This window comes from Bubalus kerabau, chromosome 2, assembly GCF_029407905.1.
Source record: "Bubalus kerabau isolate K-KA32 ecotype Philippines breed swamp buffalo chromosome 2, PCC_UOA_SB_1v2, whole genome shotgun sequence".
Classification (NCBI taxonomy): Eukaryota; Metazoa; Chordata; class Mammalia; order Artiodactyla; family Bovidae; genus Bubalus; species Bubalus kerabau.
Genome location: NC_073625.1, coordinates 79,192,624 through 79,205,828, shown reverse-complemented (window position 1 = coordinate 79,205,828; position 13,205 = coordinate 79,192,624). Strand labels below are relative to the sequence as shown.

Here is a 13,205-nt window from a genome sequence, read left to right as displayed (position 1 = left end):
TGTTTGCTCTGGTATACCCACACCCCTTCCACCCTTCTCCCCCAGTCTGCTGTGAAAAGCAGCACTGTCTTAACACTTGGTGTACATACTTAATAAAAGAAACCCAGGCCCTTAATAAAAAAGAATGCAGCTGAAGGAATCTCTCTGAGTAGAGAAAGAGTAAATCCTCCTTCAGGCTGAGAGAGAGAGAGACAGGGAGAGAGAGGCACCAGCAGACAGTTATTTTGCAGTGCACTGAATAGACAATTCACAGGGAAATGTTGAAGGCAGAGAGGAGGCGACCCCCAAGTGCAGTCCGTTGCCCACATACTCTATAATAAATAATCTTGCACCAGCCCAGTAGTGTGTGCAGTGACGTGCCGGGGCCAGCATACACAGATTGGCAGGGAAAACACATCCAGCGGTGTCGAATGTTCATCACAATCACTAAATTAACTGATTTCCCCACATCACACTCCCCTTACCCGGCGTGGTGCGCTCATGCGCGCTCGCGCGCGGGACGCGCGCGCACACACACACACACACACACACACACACACACACACAGCAGAGCTGAGAAATGGAAGTTACTGAGAGGTGAAGTGGGGTCTCTAGGAGGATGTTTAAGGACGGATTAGAAACCCAAGTAATGTGTCAGCCACCGGATTACTTGCGCGAGGGTGGGGGTGTAAGCGCTGGGGAATGGGACCAGAGGGTGGGGGTGTAGGCGCTGGGGAATGGGACCAGGGGGCGTTAAGCAGGAAGAACAGGCTGTCTGCTTTCTCTCAGGGATTCTGGCACATGACAGATCAAAATTTTACATCAAACATAAAATACACGAAATTACCCCGAAATATTCCAAGAAACACCTCTGCAAGTTTGGTTAGCTAATTCAGGAAAATTCTGCCCACTATCTCGTCTTTCACATTCATAAATATGCATAAATAAAATACGGTCCTGGTCTATATCCTGGAGGAGGCTAGGAAACAGGATGCATTCCAAGAACTTGCTGAAAGATGGTTCATTGACCTCATTTAAATCCTCCAAAGGCCGATTGGGTTTTGTATGCCTGTGGTTCTATATGTCTTACTTTCAGATTCCTTTTACCCAGGGACAAATACATTTGATCAACTTATCTCTCCTACAAATACACAAATGATGACAGAGAGGTTAAAGGTGGGCAAAGATTTATGAAGAAATCAAGAGTCATCTATCTTAAAAAAAAAAATCATATGGACCATAATTTCAAATCCATCCTCCCTGTATCTCACATTCAAGCCACATCCCTACACCACTCTCTTCAAAGCAACAATCTTCTGCCTTACAGCCCCTGCCCACTCAGTTCTAGCATGCCGCCTCTGCCTCCACCACCACCCAAAGTGTGCTCTTCCCAGGCACTTTTACTCCATACATTGCCATGCATTTCATAATCATCATCGTCCTCCCACTGCACACAGCCCCCTCCTCCCTCCTTCAAAAGCAAGGATCTGGCGAAAAGTGCACCCCAGTTCGCTAGCCAGTCTGCATCCAAGCCCAATGATTTGCATAATAACAGTGTTTTGTGCGGTTTCCCTCCGCTGCGGTCACAGGGGTTCTTACATTTCACCTGAAAGGATGATATTAATTACGGAAAAGAAGCGTCAGAGAGCGGGATGGAAAGGTAGGGAATCTAAGCTAAAATCCCTTAGCACTAAAGTAACTGCCAGGATGCACACATTTCTTGGCTTCGAAAAAATGAAAAAGAAAACCACACGGGCTGAATAATAAAAAGTCAGTTTGTTGATAAAGTGGCTTTGGGTCTTTTAATTCTTCCCTTCCCCTGGCCCTTTCTTTTTATTTCCTGCTTTATTTATTCATTCTTCCTTTTTCCTTTTACTCTTTTTCGTTCTTTCTTTTTCTTCCTTATCTCTCCCTTTCGTTTTTTTTTTTTTTTTTTTTTTTTTAAACCTCAGACAGTCTTCTCTCTTCCTAGGTGAATGACACGTCTCACAACACATCCCCCCCCTCCCCGCCTCCCCGCCCCCGGGGATGTTATTGCAATGCACACGGTGCCGCCGCTGCTGCTGTTCTCGCCGTCTCGGCAGCTCGCTCCCAGGCTCTCACACACTTTTTAAAGGCACACGGATATGCTGATGGTGGGAAGAAGGGGCAAAAGAAAGGCGACACGAAGAGGGGGAGGTTAAAGAGATGACAAGAGATGGAGAGGGTCGGTCGGGAGCGTGATGTGGGAGGCGGCTGGTGGGGGTTGGTGGGAGGGTGGAATGTTCAGAGAAGGCACAAGTTGCCAGCCAAAAGGCGTGGGAGTGTGTATGTGAAGGGTGAGGGGAGTGCTGGCGAGCATGGAGAGTGAGAGATGTAGGAAGCTCAGGTGAATGAAAAGGCGAAAGGTGCCCGTAAGGGACTGACTACCGAGACAGCAGGGTTGAGCCAGCGCTAGAGATTTGAGGGGCTGGAGCAAACTGCCACTGCCCCCTGCCGCACCGGGAAGTAGGGGGAGGGGGTGGAATTCGCCGGGGACTGGGGGACTGTAAGGGGGAGAGTGGAAATATGGGGTGGAGTGAGGATGATGGGGAATGGGCGTGAAGTTGATGCTCCCCGCGGCGGGGCGGGGATTACCTTGTAGCAGGAGCCCGCAGACACTGTAGAAGCGGAGAACGGCGCTGCGTTTCCAAATCATGGTCCCTTTTCTAAAGGGCTGAGAATGAACGAGGGGGGCAAAGAGATGCTGGTGAGCAGGGCACCAGAGTGCGGGGCTCTGCCGGTGTCTCCTTCGCGGAGCCCGCCGGACCCAGGGTCCTCGCCGCTGCGGTGCTCGAACCTGCCGACGCGGATCAGATGGCAGCAGCAGAAGCGGCAACGGCGAAGCACCCGCAGAATGAGGTTTCGCTGGGCAAAATAGTTTCTTTTCCTCCTCCTCTTGCTGGTGGTGCAGCCGCGACAGTCCTTCTGCCAGGCACGGGTTCGGAGCTTGCCTTCCTCCCGGCACGCACCCGGGGCTGTCCGAGCAGGTGGCGCAGGGATGCCGGGGTGTCGGAGAAGATGCAGACGAGGGCTGTAAGGAGTGGGTAGGTCACGCAAGGGAAAGGCGGGGAATAAGGGGAGCAAGCAAGCAGCAGCCGCCGCTCGCGCTTGAGGTGTCTCGGGGTCCTGGGAGGGGAGGTGGCAGCGGTGGAAGCGGCGCTAGTGGCGATAGCGGCGGCGGCGGCTCCCGGATGCTCCGGCTGCAGCGGCGGCGGCAGCGGCAGCAGCAGCGGCGGCGGCAGCTCTACAGAGCACCAGACACAAGGGCAAGCTCAGCACGGTGGAGGCCCCGCCCCCACCATGGCCAGGGACAGACACCGCCCCCCGACCAATGGGGACACCCCCGCCCACCAGGCCTAGCCAATGAGAGAAAGGGATGGGTGGAGACAGGCGCCGGGAAAAACAAACAGGCTTCTCAAGGACCCTTCGGGCAGGAAGAACTGAATCCCCCATTCACACACCCCGGCGGGTCTCACCTCCTTGGAGAGTCTCAGCCTAACTTTCTGAGACTGCGCCTTCATTAATAAGTGCCTAGCATTCGGGAAGGGTTCAGCCAATCGCCACCGCGAGGGGGCGGGTTTTGCCATGTCCCCAGCAGGTTCTGGAACCCGTGGTGGTGCCTGGGACAGGTCTTGGGTGCGAAGTTCTTGTGCGTATTTGGACTCCTAGAGCAGATGGTGGCTGCACCTGCCCACTCACCAGCTGCAGTAGCTCTCTGAAGCTCCCAGCAGCAAAAGGGAAAGATTTAAGAGGACGTGGGAGAGGCTAAGTATAGGGAACAGAACACCTACCTGCCTACAAGAACTTGTGTGAAAAGGAAAAAAAAAGAGTTAGGGGTGGAAGAAATTAAGTTTTTGTTGTTGTTCCTGAGAATTTGACTTAATCTAGACATAAAATCTCAATAGAGGCTAGCGGGTGACAGTATTCTTTCGGTCGGTACTGAGATCAGGTAGGTCTAGGTTCAAATCCCATAGCTGTCACTTCTTGCTTCACAATGTTTGATGATTTTACTTGAACATTTAAATCTGAAGCCTCATCTGTAAAACAGGGATAGTAATAGAACTTAACTCTTGAAGTTATACGGATTGAAGTTATACGGCCCTGGATTGCTACAGGGCCAAGCATCTGTAAACGCTTTATTAAAGGAGACTTTAGCGCGGTTCAGTGAGATTTCTATAATTCAGGATAGCACAAAATCTTAGGCAATCTTCCGTATGTGCCTTAATTGTAGCCTTAAGGAAGGGACAAAAAGCATAACTGTGCTTTTTTCAAGGACCTAACCAAAGGTGGTCATGGAAAGAAAATTCAGGAATCTGGAAAGAACCATCTCTATAAATCAGTACCTGGATGTGCCTGATTTAGAGGAGGAGATATAAATGAACAGGACATAAATTAATCAGAAGTTGTGTTTCCAAATGAGCTTAATTCCAGGCTTTTCCCTATGACCAGTTTTTAATTGGACCAAATTAGCAGATGATAGACTAGTTCAGTAGTGTTAAATCAGTCACACCATAAATAGTCTGCTTTGTTCAAGAGACTACACAATAGAAGCCTGCAAGCAAGGAGACAGAGGGAAAGATGAGAGGCAGGATCAATATTGAGGCCCTTAGCTCTTTCTCATTTGTTGCTTACTTAGCCACAACCTTTTACGACTTCACCCTTGCCTTTTAACTAATGACCCATTCATTTCTATGTCCACCTTTCTCCCCAGGTTCTCAAAATTAAGGAGCAAAATGTCCATAATAAAACTGCAAGTGGACTCTAGAAGAAAGAGGATATGTGAATACTCTTATTATTGTAAGAGACAGTTGCCTACTGTGAGTTTTAGCTGTTAGGAAAGTCAGCAAGTCCAAGGATACTGCTATCATTTAAACTATTGTGAGCACCAAAAGGTGAAATTCTAATCATTATTGACTCATGCTTTGTTTTGTGTCAGGGAGTATAAATAAAAATGGAACTCCAAAGAAGTTAGGGTTTCTTTATTGACACAGTAGTTAGGGTTCCTTCATTTTGGTGTACAACCTGCTGTCAGCTGTATGACTGTGGGCGTGTATTCAACTTCCCTGACCCTCAATTTCCTCAATGATAGTATGACAGAGCTGTTTTTGATGACTTCTAAAGTTTCATTGAGTTAAAAAAAATCATTATTCTAAGACTGCTATATTCAAGAAAATGTCCCAGTTGAACATAAGTAGCTCAACACTTATGATCAATACTCAGAAGCAAATCATGTTTTTGTTCTTGTTGGTAACTACAAGAGAAATTAAGATTCTGTAGTGAAATAGTCTATAGGTTTGCTATGCAGTATGTGATGTCAGACAACATCACCACCATTACTTGGGAATTTGTTAGAACTACAGAGTCCCAACTTCTTCTACCCTACCCACAGAGTCAGATTCTTCATTATAACAAGATTTCAGGGTGATTTATATGTCCACAAAGTTTGAGACATTCTGGTCTTTAACAGTGTTTTACTGCACACTTGACCCAGGGAGAATTTCATGGGTGTTATATGAAATGGAGGAGACTAAAAAGTCCAGATTATTTTTGTTAAATTGTTATTTTCAGGAACCCTGGGAGTCTCCTTGTCATCGTAACACAAAAGTAACTCTTCTTGTAAACTATAGAAGGAACAGATTATTTTAATTAGATAAGTTTAAAAATGGCTGCAAGCTTGATTGTGATGAGAGTCATAAACTTCAATGTGATTAAGATTCTCCTAGCCCACACACCTAGGGGGTTGGAAGCCAGCATGTGTTTATTTCAGTCCCAAAGGGGCCAAAAAAAAAAAAAAAATTCAAAGCATGAGCTCTGGTCATTTGGATAAATAACGTCATCTTCATATACAAAAAAACAATAATTCTGTATTTTCTAAATAGTCTATTCTTAGATTCTATTAATCAGTTAAAAAAATCAAATGCTCAGTGGTTGTAAGATCTTTCAATGTTTTAAAATGAGACAAGAGTCTATATGTTATAGAGTTGTCAGTGTATGAGTAAATTCATTTCTAAAACTCAAAACATTTCTTAGAATGCAATTAAATATCTTTAAACATCTTCATTTCATAGTTTTAAGGCTATTATTGTCTACATATATTATCAGTGTCTCAAATAAATGTACAAATTAACTGACCTCTTATGAATCATCAGACAATGAATTAGTTTTATAAATTGCCAAAAGATGGCATCTATCCATGCCTCCCTATATGAAATAGTCTAAAATATTAAACCTATTTGAAAATTTTCTGTATTTTTTTTAAGCCTTGTATTCTCCTTTTCTTCATAGCAAAAATATTTTTCAGTATTTCATGTTTTGAAGTAAATTCTTAAATGAAGTTAAATTAATGTTTTAAATTTAAGTCATTCACTCAATACTCATTTTAAAAGTTATACAAAGAGAGCACATATGTTTTCCTTGCCTTGGGAATGAAGGTTCTCTTTGCTTATACTGTCCATAGAATAGGATTGCAGTATCATCCTTCTGCAATAGTACCCTGGACATTATATTTCTTTTCACATATGTTTCACAGAGGAAATCTCAGTTAGCTTGCACTTTAGGACTTTTTTCACCAATTTTAAATAAATGTTATTATTATGAATGTGATGTTTATCACTTTTTCATTCCACTAGGAAAAACAAACTTCATCAGCAGTTTTAAGGTGATGAATATAATTAGATGGGCCAATCTTTTCACAATATATACATATATTAAATCATCACAATGTACACTTTAAATATTAAAAATTTGTCAATTATCCCTCAAAGCTGAAAAAAAAAATAAACAAGTTTAATTGTGGCAAAAGTTTTTAAAATAAGAGTAGGAAAATTATTGTGTCAAATTTTTCCAACCATGGATAAATTTACTGGGATTTCACATGGTTAATAGAATTCTTTTTTAAAATATTAAATTTAAGTAAAATATCTAAACATTTGAAATACATAGTCATTATAGATACTCAGGACTAAAAATTTAAAAATCTGTGCTAAATTGACTCTCATAGAAAATTGACTCTTGCAGCAAATCGACCTAGAAGAAGAAATTTCATGGCCTGGTGAAAATGTAGACCATTGTGAAAGAAAATTGGCTTATTGAGTTCTGGAAGCATTGATTGTCATTCTCCATGCTCACTAGCATTTTAAATATGAGGTCAGCTGTCTGTGTTGCAGAGATGTTAAGAATTCTTGGGTTTGGTATATATTTAGTATAATACACAGTATATAGTATTATTTATAAATATATATGTGTGTATATATACAGCATATATGTGATTATATATAACAATATTTGCTGCCTTTAGATGCATTTTTAATGGCATTTTGCTACTGGTTATAAAACATTCATTATCCTTTCAAGTTATGATACATTATTTTATCCCACTGTATCTCAAATATCTTATAGCTAGAATTTTAACTTATACTGATGAAGGTATATAAATGTTGAAATGAAATTCACAAATGTTCAGAAATTCACAATCTCAAGATGAGCTGTTTCTGCATTTTTTACGTGAATAAACCAAGTGGCAATATGACAAGCATCCTCTCGTTTTAAAATATGAAATTGCAATATATAGAGTAAAAATGATTTTGTGATGTTAGTTAGTATAATTTCTATCTCTACAATGATTGGATCTAAATGATCTAAGGTATTTGGCCATCACACTTTCTTAAACTGATAAAAGGGATGATTCCTTTTCTTGCATTTTCCTCAAATAAGCAAACATTCATCCTACCTTATTTATTTATTGTTTTTGGCTGCACAGCATGCAAGATCTTAGCTCCAGGACCAGGGATTGAACCTATGCCCCTTGCAGTGGGAGCACAGAGTCCTAACCATCGGATCACCAGGGAAGTCTTACAGTTCATATAGGATCATATAATCCAAGAGTTTAATAGCAACTAGCAAAGAGTTGACTCATTGGAAAAGACTCTGATGCTGGGAGGGATTGGGGGCAGGAGGAGAAGGGGATGACAGAGGATGAGATGGCTGGATGGCATCACTGACTCGATGCACGTGAGTCTGAGTGAACTCCGGGAGTTGGTGAGGGACAGGGAGGCCTGGCGTGCTGTGATTCATAGGGTCGCAAAGAGTTGGACACGACTGAGCGACTGATCTGATCTGATCTGAATATGCAAAGCAGTAGCTTTTTGAATGACCAAAGTTAAGTGGAAATATTCTGGAGATAACTTCCAACTTTTAGACACTGATTGAAAATGGGCTTTTTTTAAAATAAATAAATAAATAAAATAATAAAAGACATTGACCCTGTTTATTCAAGACAATTTCATACCTGCCACATGGAATTTGTATGTGGAGCGTTTTATACTTGGAACACTCCTTTCTATGAGCAGCATGTAAGTAATTTACTTACTTTACCAAGGGTTCTACTCATATGTTCCATTCCCAGGAGTCATTTACTGACTCTCCTCTGCTTTTCCACCCCCAATCCATCTACTCACTCCTTGAACATCTACCTGTTTTATTTTTTTTTTGTGCCCTTTGTAAACTCGAATTTAGGTGTTATTTAATTCAGTTGTTTACTTGTGTATTTGTATATTTTCCCCATCTGGAATGTAACCTGAAAAAATGCAGGGACTTTAACTTATTGACTGAATTTTCAGCAACTAGAAAAGAGTTGAAATATATTAATCATTCAACATATATTTGCTGAAGGAATGAGTATATCCATTCTGACTATCTTCTGGCTTAATGTATATAAATATGGATTCACTTATCTTCCCTCCTTGTATCAATTTTAGGCATTATTTTCTTTAATAAATAATTCCAAGTATTATTAAATGGAACCATTCAAACTAAAAATTTAGCACTTATAAAAAATTAGATTTAGATTTTATCTACATATGAGTTGGGAAAATACAAACTACATGGGAATAAATAAAATAAATAAAACAGACACCCAGTGAAAGTTATTTTAGTGATTTTACTCCACATACATAACCACTGTTGATCACTGTTAACTATCCCTGATGTTTTTCAACAGCACAAAGTTTTGGAATAAATAGATAGAAATTATTACAGTCTATCTATTAAAGCATACACAACTGTTTTTTAGTATCTTTGTAGTCCCTTGTTTTAGAAGGTTCTTAATATTTGTACTAGGGCATCCCTGATAGCTCAGCTGGAAAAAAATTCACCTGCAATGCGGGAGACCTGGGTTTGATCCCTGGGTTGGGAAGATCCCCTGGAGAAGGATATGGGAACCCACTCCAGTATTCTTGCCTGGAGAATCCCATGGACTGAGGAGCCTGGCAGGCTACAGTCCATGGGGTCACAAGAGTCAGACACAATTCTTAGTATTTATACTAGTATTTAATATAATTTATGTTAGGGATATTGCATAGTTCCATGAAATGAGCTAGGTCAGGCTTACAATGCTGAAACCAACTGAGGACCTAATTTTTGATCCAGATTGACCACATGAAAGGAGCTATGGAAACTGAAAGTAGCTCAGTTGTATTCCACTACTTGCAATCCCATAGACTATACATTCCATGGAATTCTCTAGGCTAGAATACTGGAGTAGGTAACTCTTTGAAACTCCACAGATTCTACAGTCTGTGGAATTCTCCAGGCCAGAATACTGGAGTGGGTAGCTGTTCCCTTCTCCAGGGGATCTTCCCAACCCAGGGATCAAACCCAAGTCTCCCACATTGAAGGAAGATTCTTTACCAGCTGAGCCACCAGGGAAGCCCAAGAATATTAGAGTGGGTAGTTTATCTCTTCTCTAGTGGATCTTCCTCACCCAGGAGTCAAACTGGGTCTCCTGCATTATAGGCAGATTCTTCACTAGCTGAGCTACCAGGGAGGCCACAAAAGGAGCTGTCTTGGGTGCAAAATAGCTGTAATAAGGAATTGTGAAGAACTCTATGCTACTTCTTGATTCCTAGTGGGATTTTAAGCTATTTTATAATTTCAATGGCTAAACAATGAATCATTAACCTACATCTCTAAGGGACATCCTTCATAAAATAAAAAATTAAAAAAAGAATAAAAAAAAGAATAATAAGGCATCTTGAAGAAGCAAATGCTAAAAGGACATGGGAGAATAGAAAGAAATAAGTGTGGAAAGTAAAATACAAGAATACAAAGAATACAACAAACTATGGCTTGTTCCTAGAGCTGTAGACACTAACACTGTGTGACTATTTAAGCTATGCATCTTAGTCATATTACTCATATTTTAAGTACTCAGTAGGCATATGTGAATAATGACTTACTCTACTGGACAACACAGGTCGACAATATTCCCATCATCACAGAAAGTTCTACTAGACAGTGCTATGAAAATTTGTGTTAGTCTAGGTTCTCTAGAGAAATAGAATCAACAGAAAAGATAGATAGGTAGATATTGATTTATTGTAAGTAACTAACTTATGCAGTTATGGTAAGTAAGAAGTCCCAAGGTCTGCAGTCAATAAGTTGGAGACCCAGAAGATCTGAGGGTGGAGTTCCAGTTTGAGACCAAAGGCCTAAATCAGGAGAGCCCATGAGGTAAAGTCCAAATCAAGCCCAAGAGGCAGGAGAAGGCTAATAGCTAGATTGAAAACAGTCAAATGGAGAAAGAAAATTCTTCCTTAATGAAACTTACATTTTACTCAGATCTTCAACAGAATTGATGATGTCCACTGACACGAGAAGAGTGTATTAAAGGTGATGGCACCCCACTCCAGTACTCTTACCTGGAAAATCCTATGGACGGAGGAGCCTGGTAGGCTGCAGTCCACGGGGTCGCTAAGAGTTGGACACGACTGAGCGACTTCACTTTCACTTTTCACTTTCGTGCATTGGAGAAGGAAATGGCAACCCACTCCAGTGTTCTTGCCTGGAGAATCCCAGGGACAGCAGAGCCTGGTGGGCTGCCGTCTATGGGGTCGCACAGAGTCGGACACGACTGAAGCGACTTAGCAGCAGCAGCAGTAGCAGCAGAGAGAGAGAGAGAAAGAGAGAGACCGATTTATTATGCATTTATGCAATTATGGAGGCCAAGAAGTCCCATAGTATGCTTGTTCTCTGCAAACTTGGAGACTAAGGAAAATCAATAATATAATTCCAGTTCAAGTTTGAAGGCCTGGGAATTGAGAAGCTGATAGTATTAATCTCAGTCCAAGACAAGAAAAGACAGATGTCTCAGCTCAATCAGGCAGGCAGAAAGAGGAAATATTTTCTCTTACTCTGTTTTTAGTTCTCTTTAGCACCTCAAGGGATTAGACAATGCCTGCCCACATTGGGGAAGACTATCTATTTTACAGAATTCACCGATTCAAATGCTAATCTCATCTGGAAATACCAGACATAATATTTAATCTGGTCACCACATGGCTTGTCAAGTTGACATACAAAATTAACCATCACAGAGGGGAATCTACTCAATTTGCTGATTAAAATGTTAAAAGCATCCAGAAACACACTTCCAGTTACACCCAGAAATAATATTTACACAAATGCCTCAGCACCCTGTGTCCAAGGTAAGTTGATACATAAAATTAACCATCACACTTTTCATTTGATAAAATATCATGTTGGCACTCAATATCACCACTGTGATATTTTAACAACTCTAGTCTAAATCCCAGACATTAACACTGATGTGCTCAGTCGTGTCTGACTCTGTGACCCAATGGAGTGAAGCCCCGAAGCTCCTCTGTCCATGTAATTTTACAGGCAAGAATACTGGAGTGGGTTGACATTTCCCACTCCAGGGGATCTTCCTGACCCAAGGATCTTCCATCTCCTACATTGGTAGGCAGATTCTTTTACTGCTGTGTCACCTTGAAAGCTCAGACATTAAAATCCAAAGTAAACAAGATTAACATTTAAGAAATGAGAGGAAAGTGTTAGTTGCTCAGTCATGTCTGACTCTGCAACCCCCATGAACTGTAGCCCACCAGGCTGCCCTGTGGAATTCTCCAGGCAAGAACACTGTAGTGGGTAGCCATTCCCTTCTCCAGGGAATCTTCCCTACCTGAAGATCAAGCCCAATCTCCCACATTGCAGGCAGATTATATGCCAAGGTCCTACGTAATACATTTTGTTCATTTTGTTATAGATCTGCCTCTTTCTCATAGCATTATGTGTAAAAATACCCATTCTTTTGGTGGGGAGGAGATGAGGAGAACCTCATAACCAGATCTTATACTATGTCTCTATTAGAATAATCACCAATGAACGTGTTAGTCTAAACTCTTTGGTTGCAAATAACATAAATTCAAATCAAATTAGCTTAAACAAAAACCAAAATAATAACAAAATTATTAGTTAATTTAACTTAAAAGTCCATTTTTGGGAGTTATTTCAGTCCATTATGATCCAGAGTTTGCTGATTCAATGGGCATGAGTTTGGGCAAAATCTGGGAGATAGCGAGGGACAGCAAGGCTCGGTGTGCTGCAGTCCATGGGGTCGCAAAGAGTCAGACACGACTTAGCGATGGAACAACAACAGCATGATCCAAAGGCTTAAGTGATATAATCAAAATTGTGTTTCATTATATCCAATACTGAACTCTTGTTTTCTTAATATTAGTTAAAGCTTAAGCTAGTTTTCTTCACAGAAAAGCCAAGAGGGTCAATACATTTTTAGGCTTATCCTACAATTTTATTGTGGAATTTCAGAGAAAAGGGAAGACCTGTTTCTTCCTAACCCTCACAAGAGCCCTGGTATGTCTTGGAAACAGCTCATCTTTCATTACATGCCCATCCTTCAGTCACTCACTCTTCCTGATTGTGTAGTGACAGTCAAGGTGTGAATGTGTGACTAATTAAACAATCTCATTAAAACAGAGAGAACAATTTCTAAATTAAGAGATGCAAGACAGACAAAATGTGATATATGTCCAATAGAATACAACAAAATTATAGAGTGATATAGGAGACATTTACAAGTACATGCTTCCCAAGTGGTGCTAGTGGTAAGAACCCACCTGTCAAAGCAGGAGACATAAGAGGCGTGGGTTCGATCCCTGGGTTGGAAAGAATTCCTGAAGAAGGGCATGGCAACCCACTCCAGTATTACTGCCTAGAGAATCCCATGGACAGAGGATCCTGGAGAGCTATAGTCCATAGAGTTGTAGAGTCAGACACAACTGAAACGACTTTTAGCATGCATGGTAATTAGAAAGAAGTATCAAATGATAGTCTATAGCAATTCACACTCTAAACAGTAGGTCTCAGTAAATAATTATGAGAGCAAA

The 13,205-nt window shown here is 41.3% G+C and overlaps 1 long non-coding RNA gene across 2 annotated transcripts; it reads right to left on the bottom strand.

Annotated features, from left to right (window-relative positions):
* Nucleotides 1-1,781: 1,781 nt before the first annotated feature.
* LOC129643405 (uncharacterized) lies at nt 1,782-13,002 on the bottom strand. 2 transcript variants are annotated; one of them, XR_008710291.1, is made up of 4 exons: nt 12,895-13,002; nt 10,698-10,918; nt 2,596-3,031; nt 1,782-2,108 (listed from the first exon to the last, which is right to left on the bottom strand). It is a non-coding gene; the product is annotated as an uncharacterized LOC129643405 (long non-coding RNA). The 2 variants fall into 2 exon arrangements; XR_008710290.1 differs by lacking the exon at nt 12,895-13,002 and having other exon boundaries at nt 10,698-11,044.
* Nucleotides 13,003-13,205: the final 203 nt, after the last annotated feature.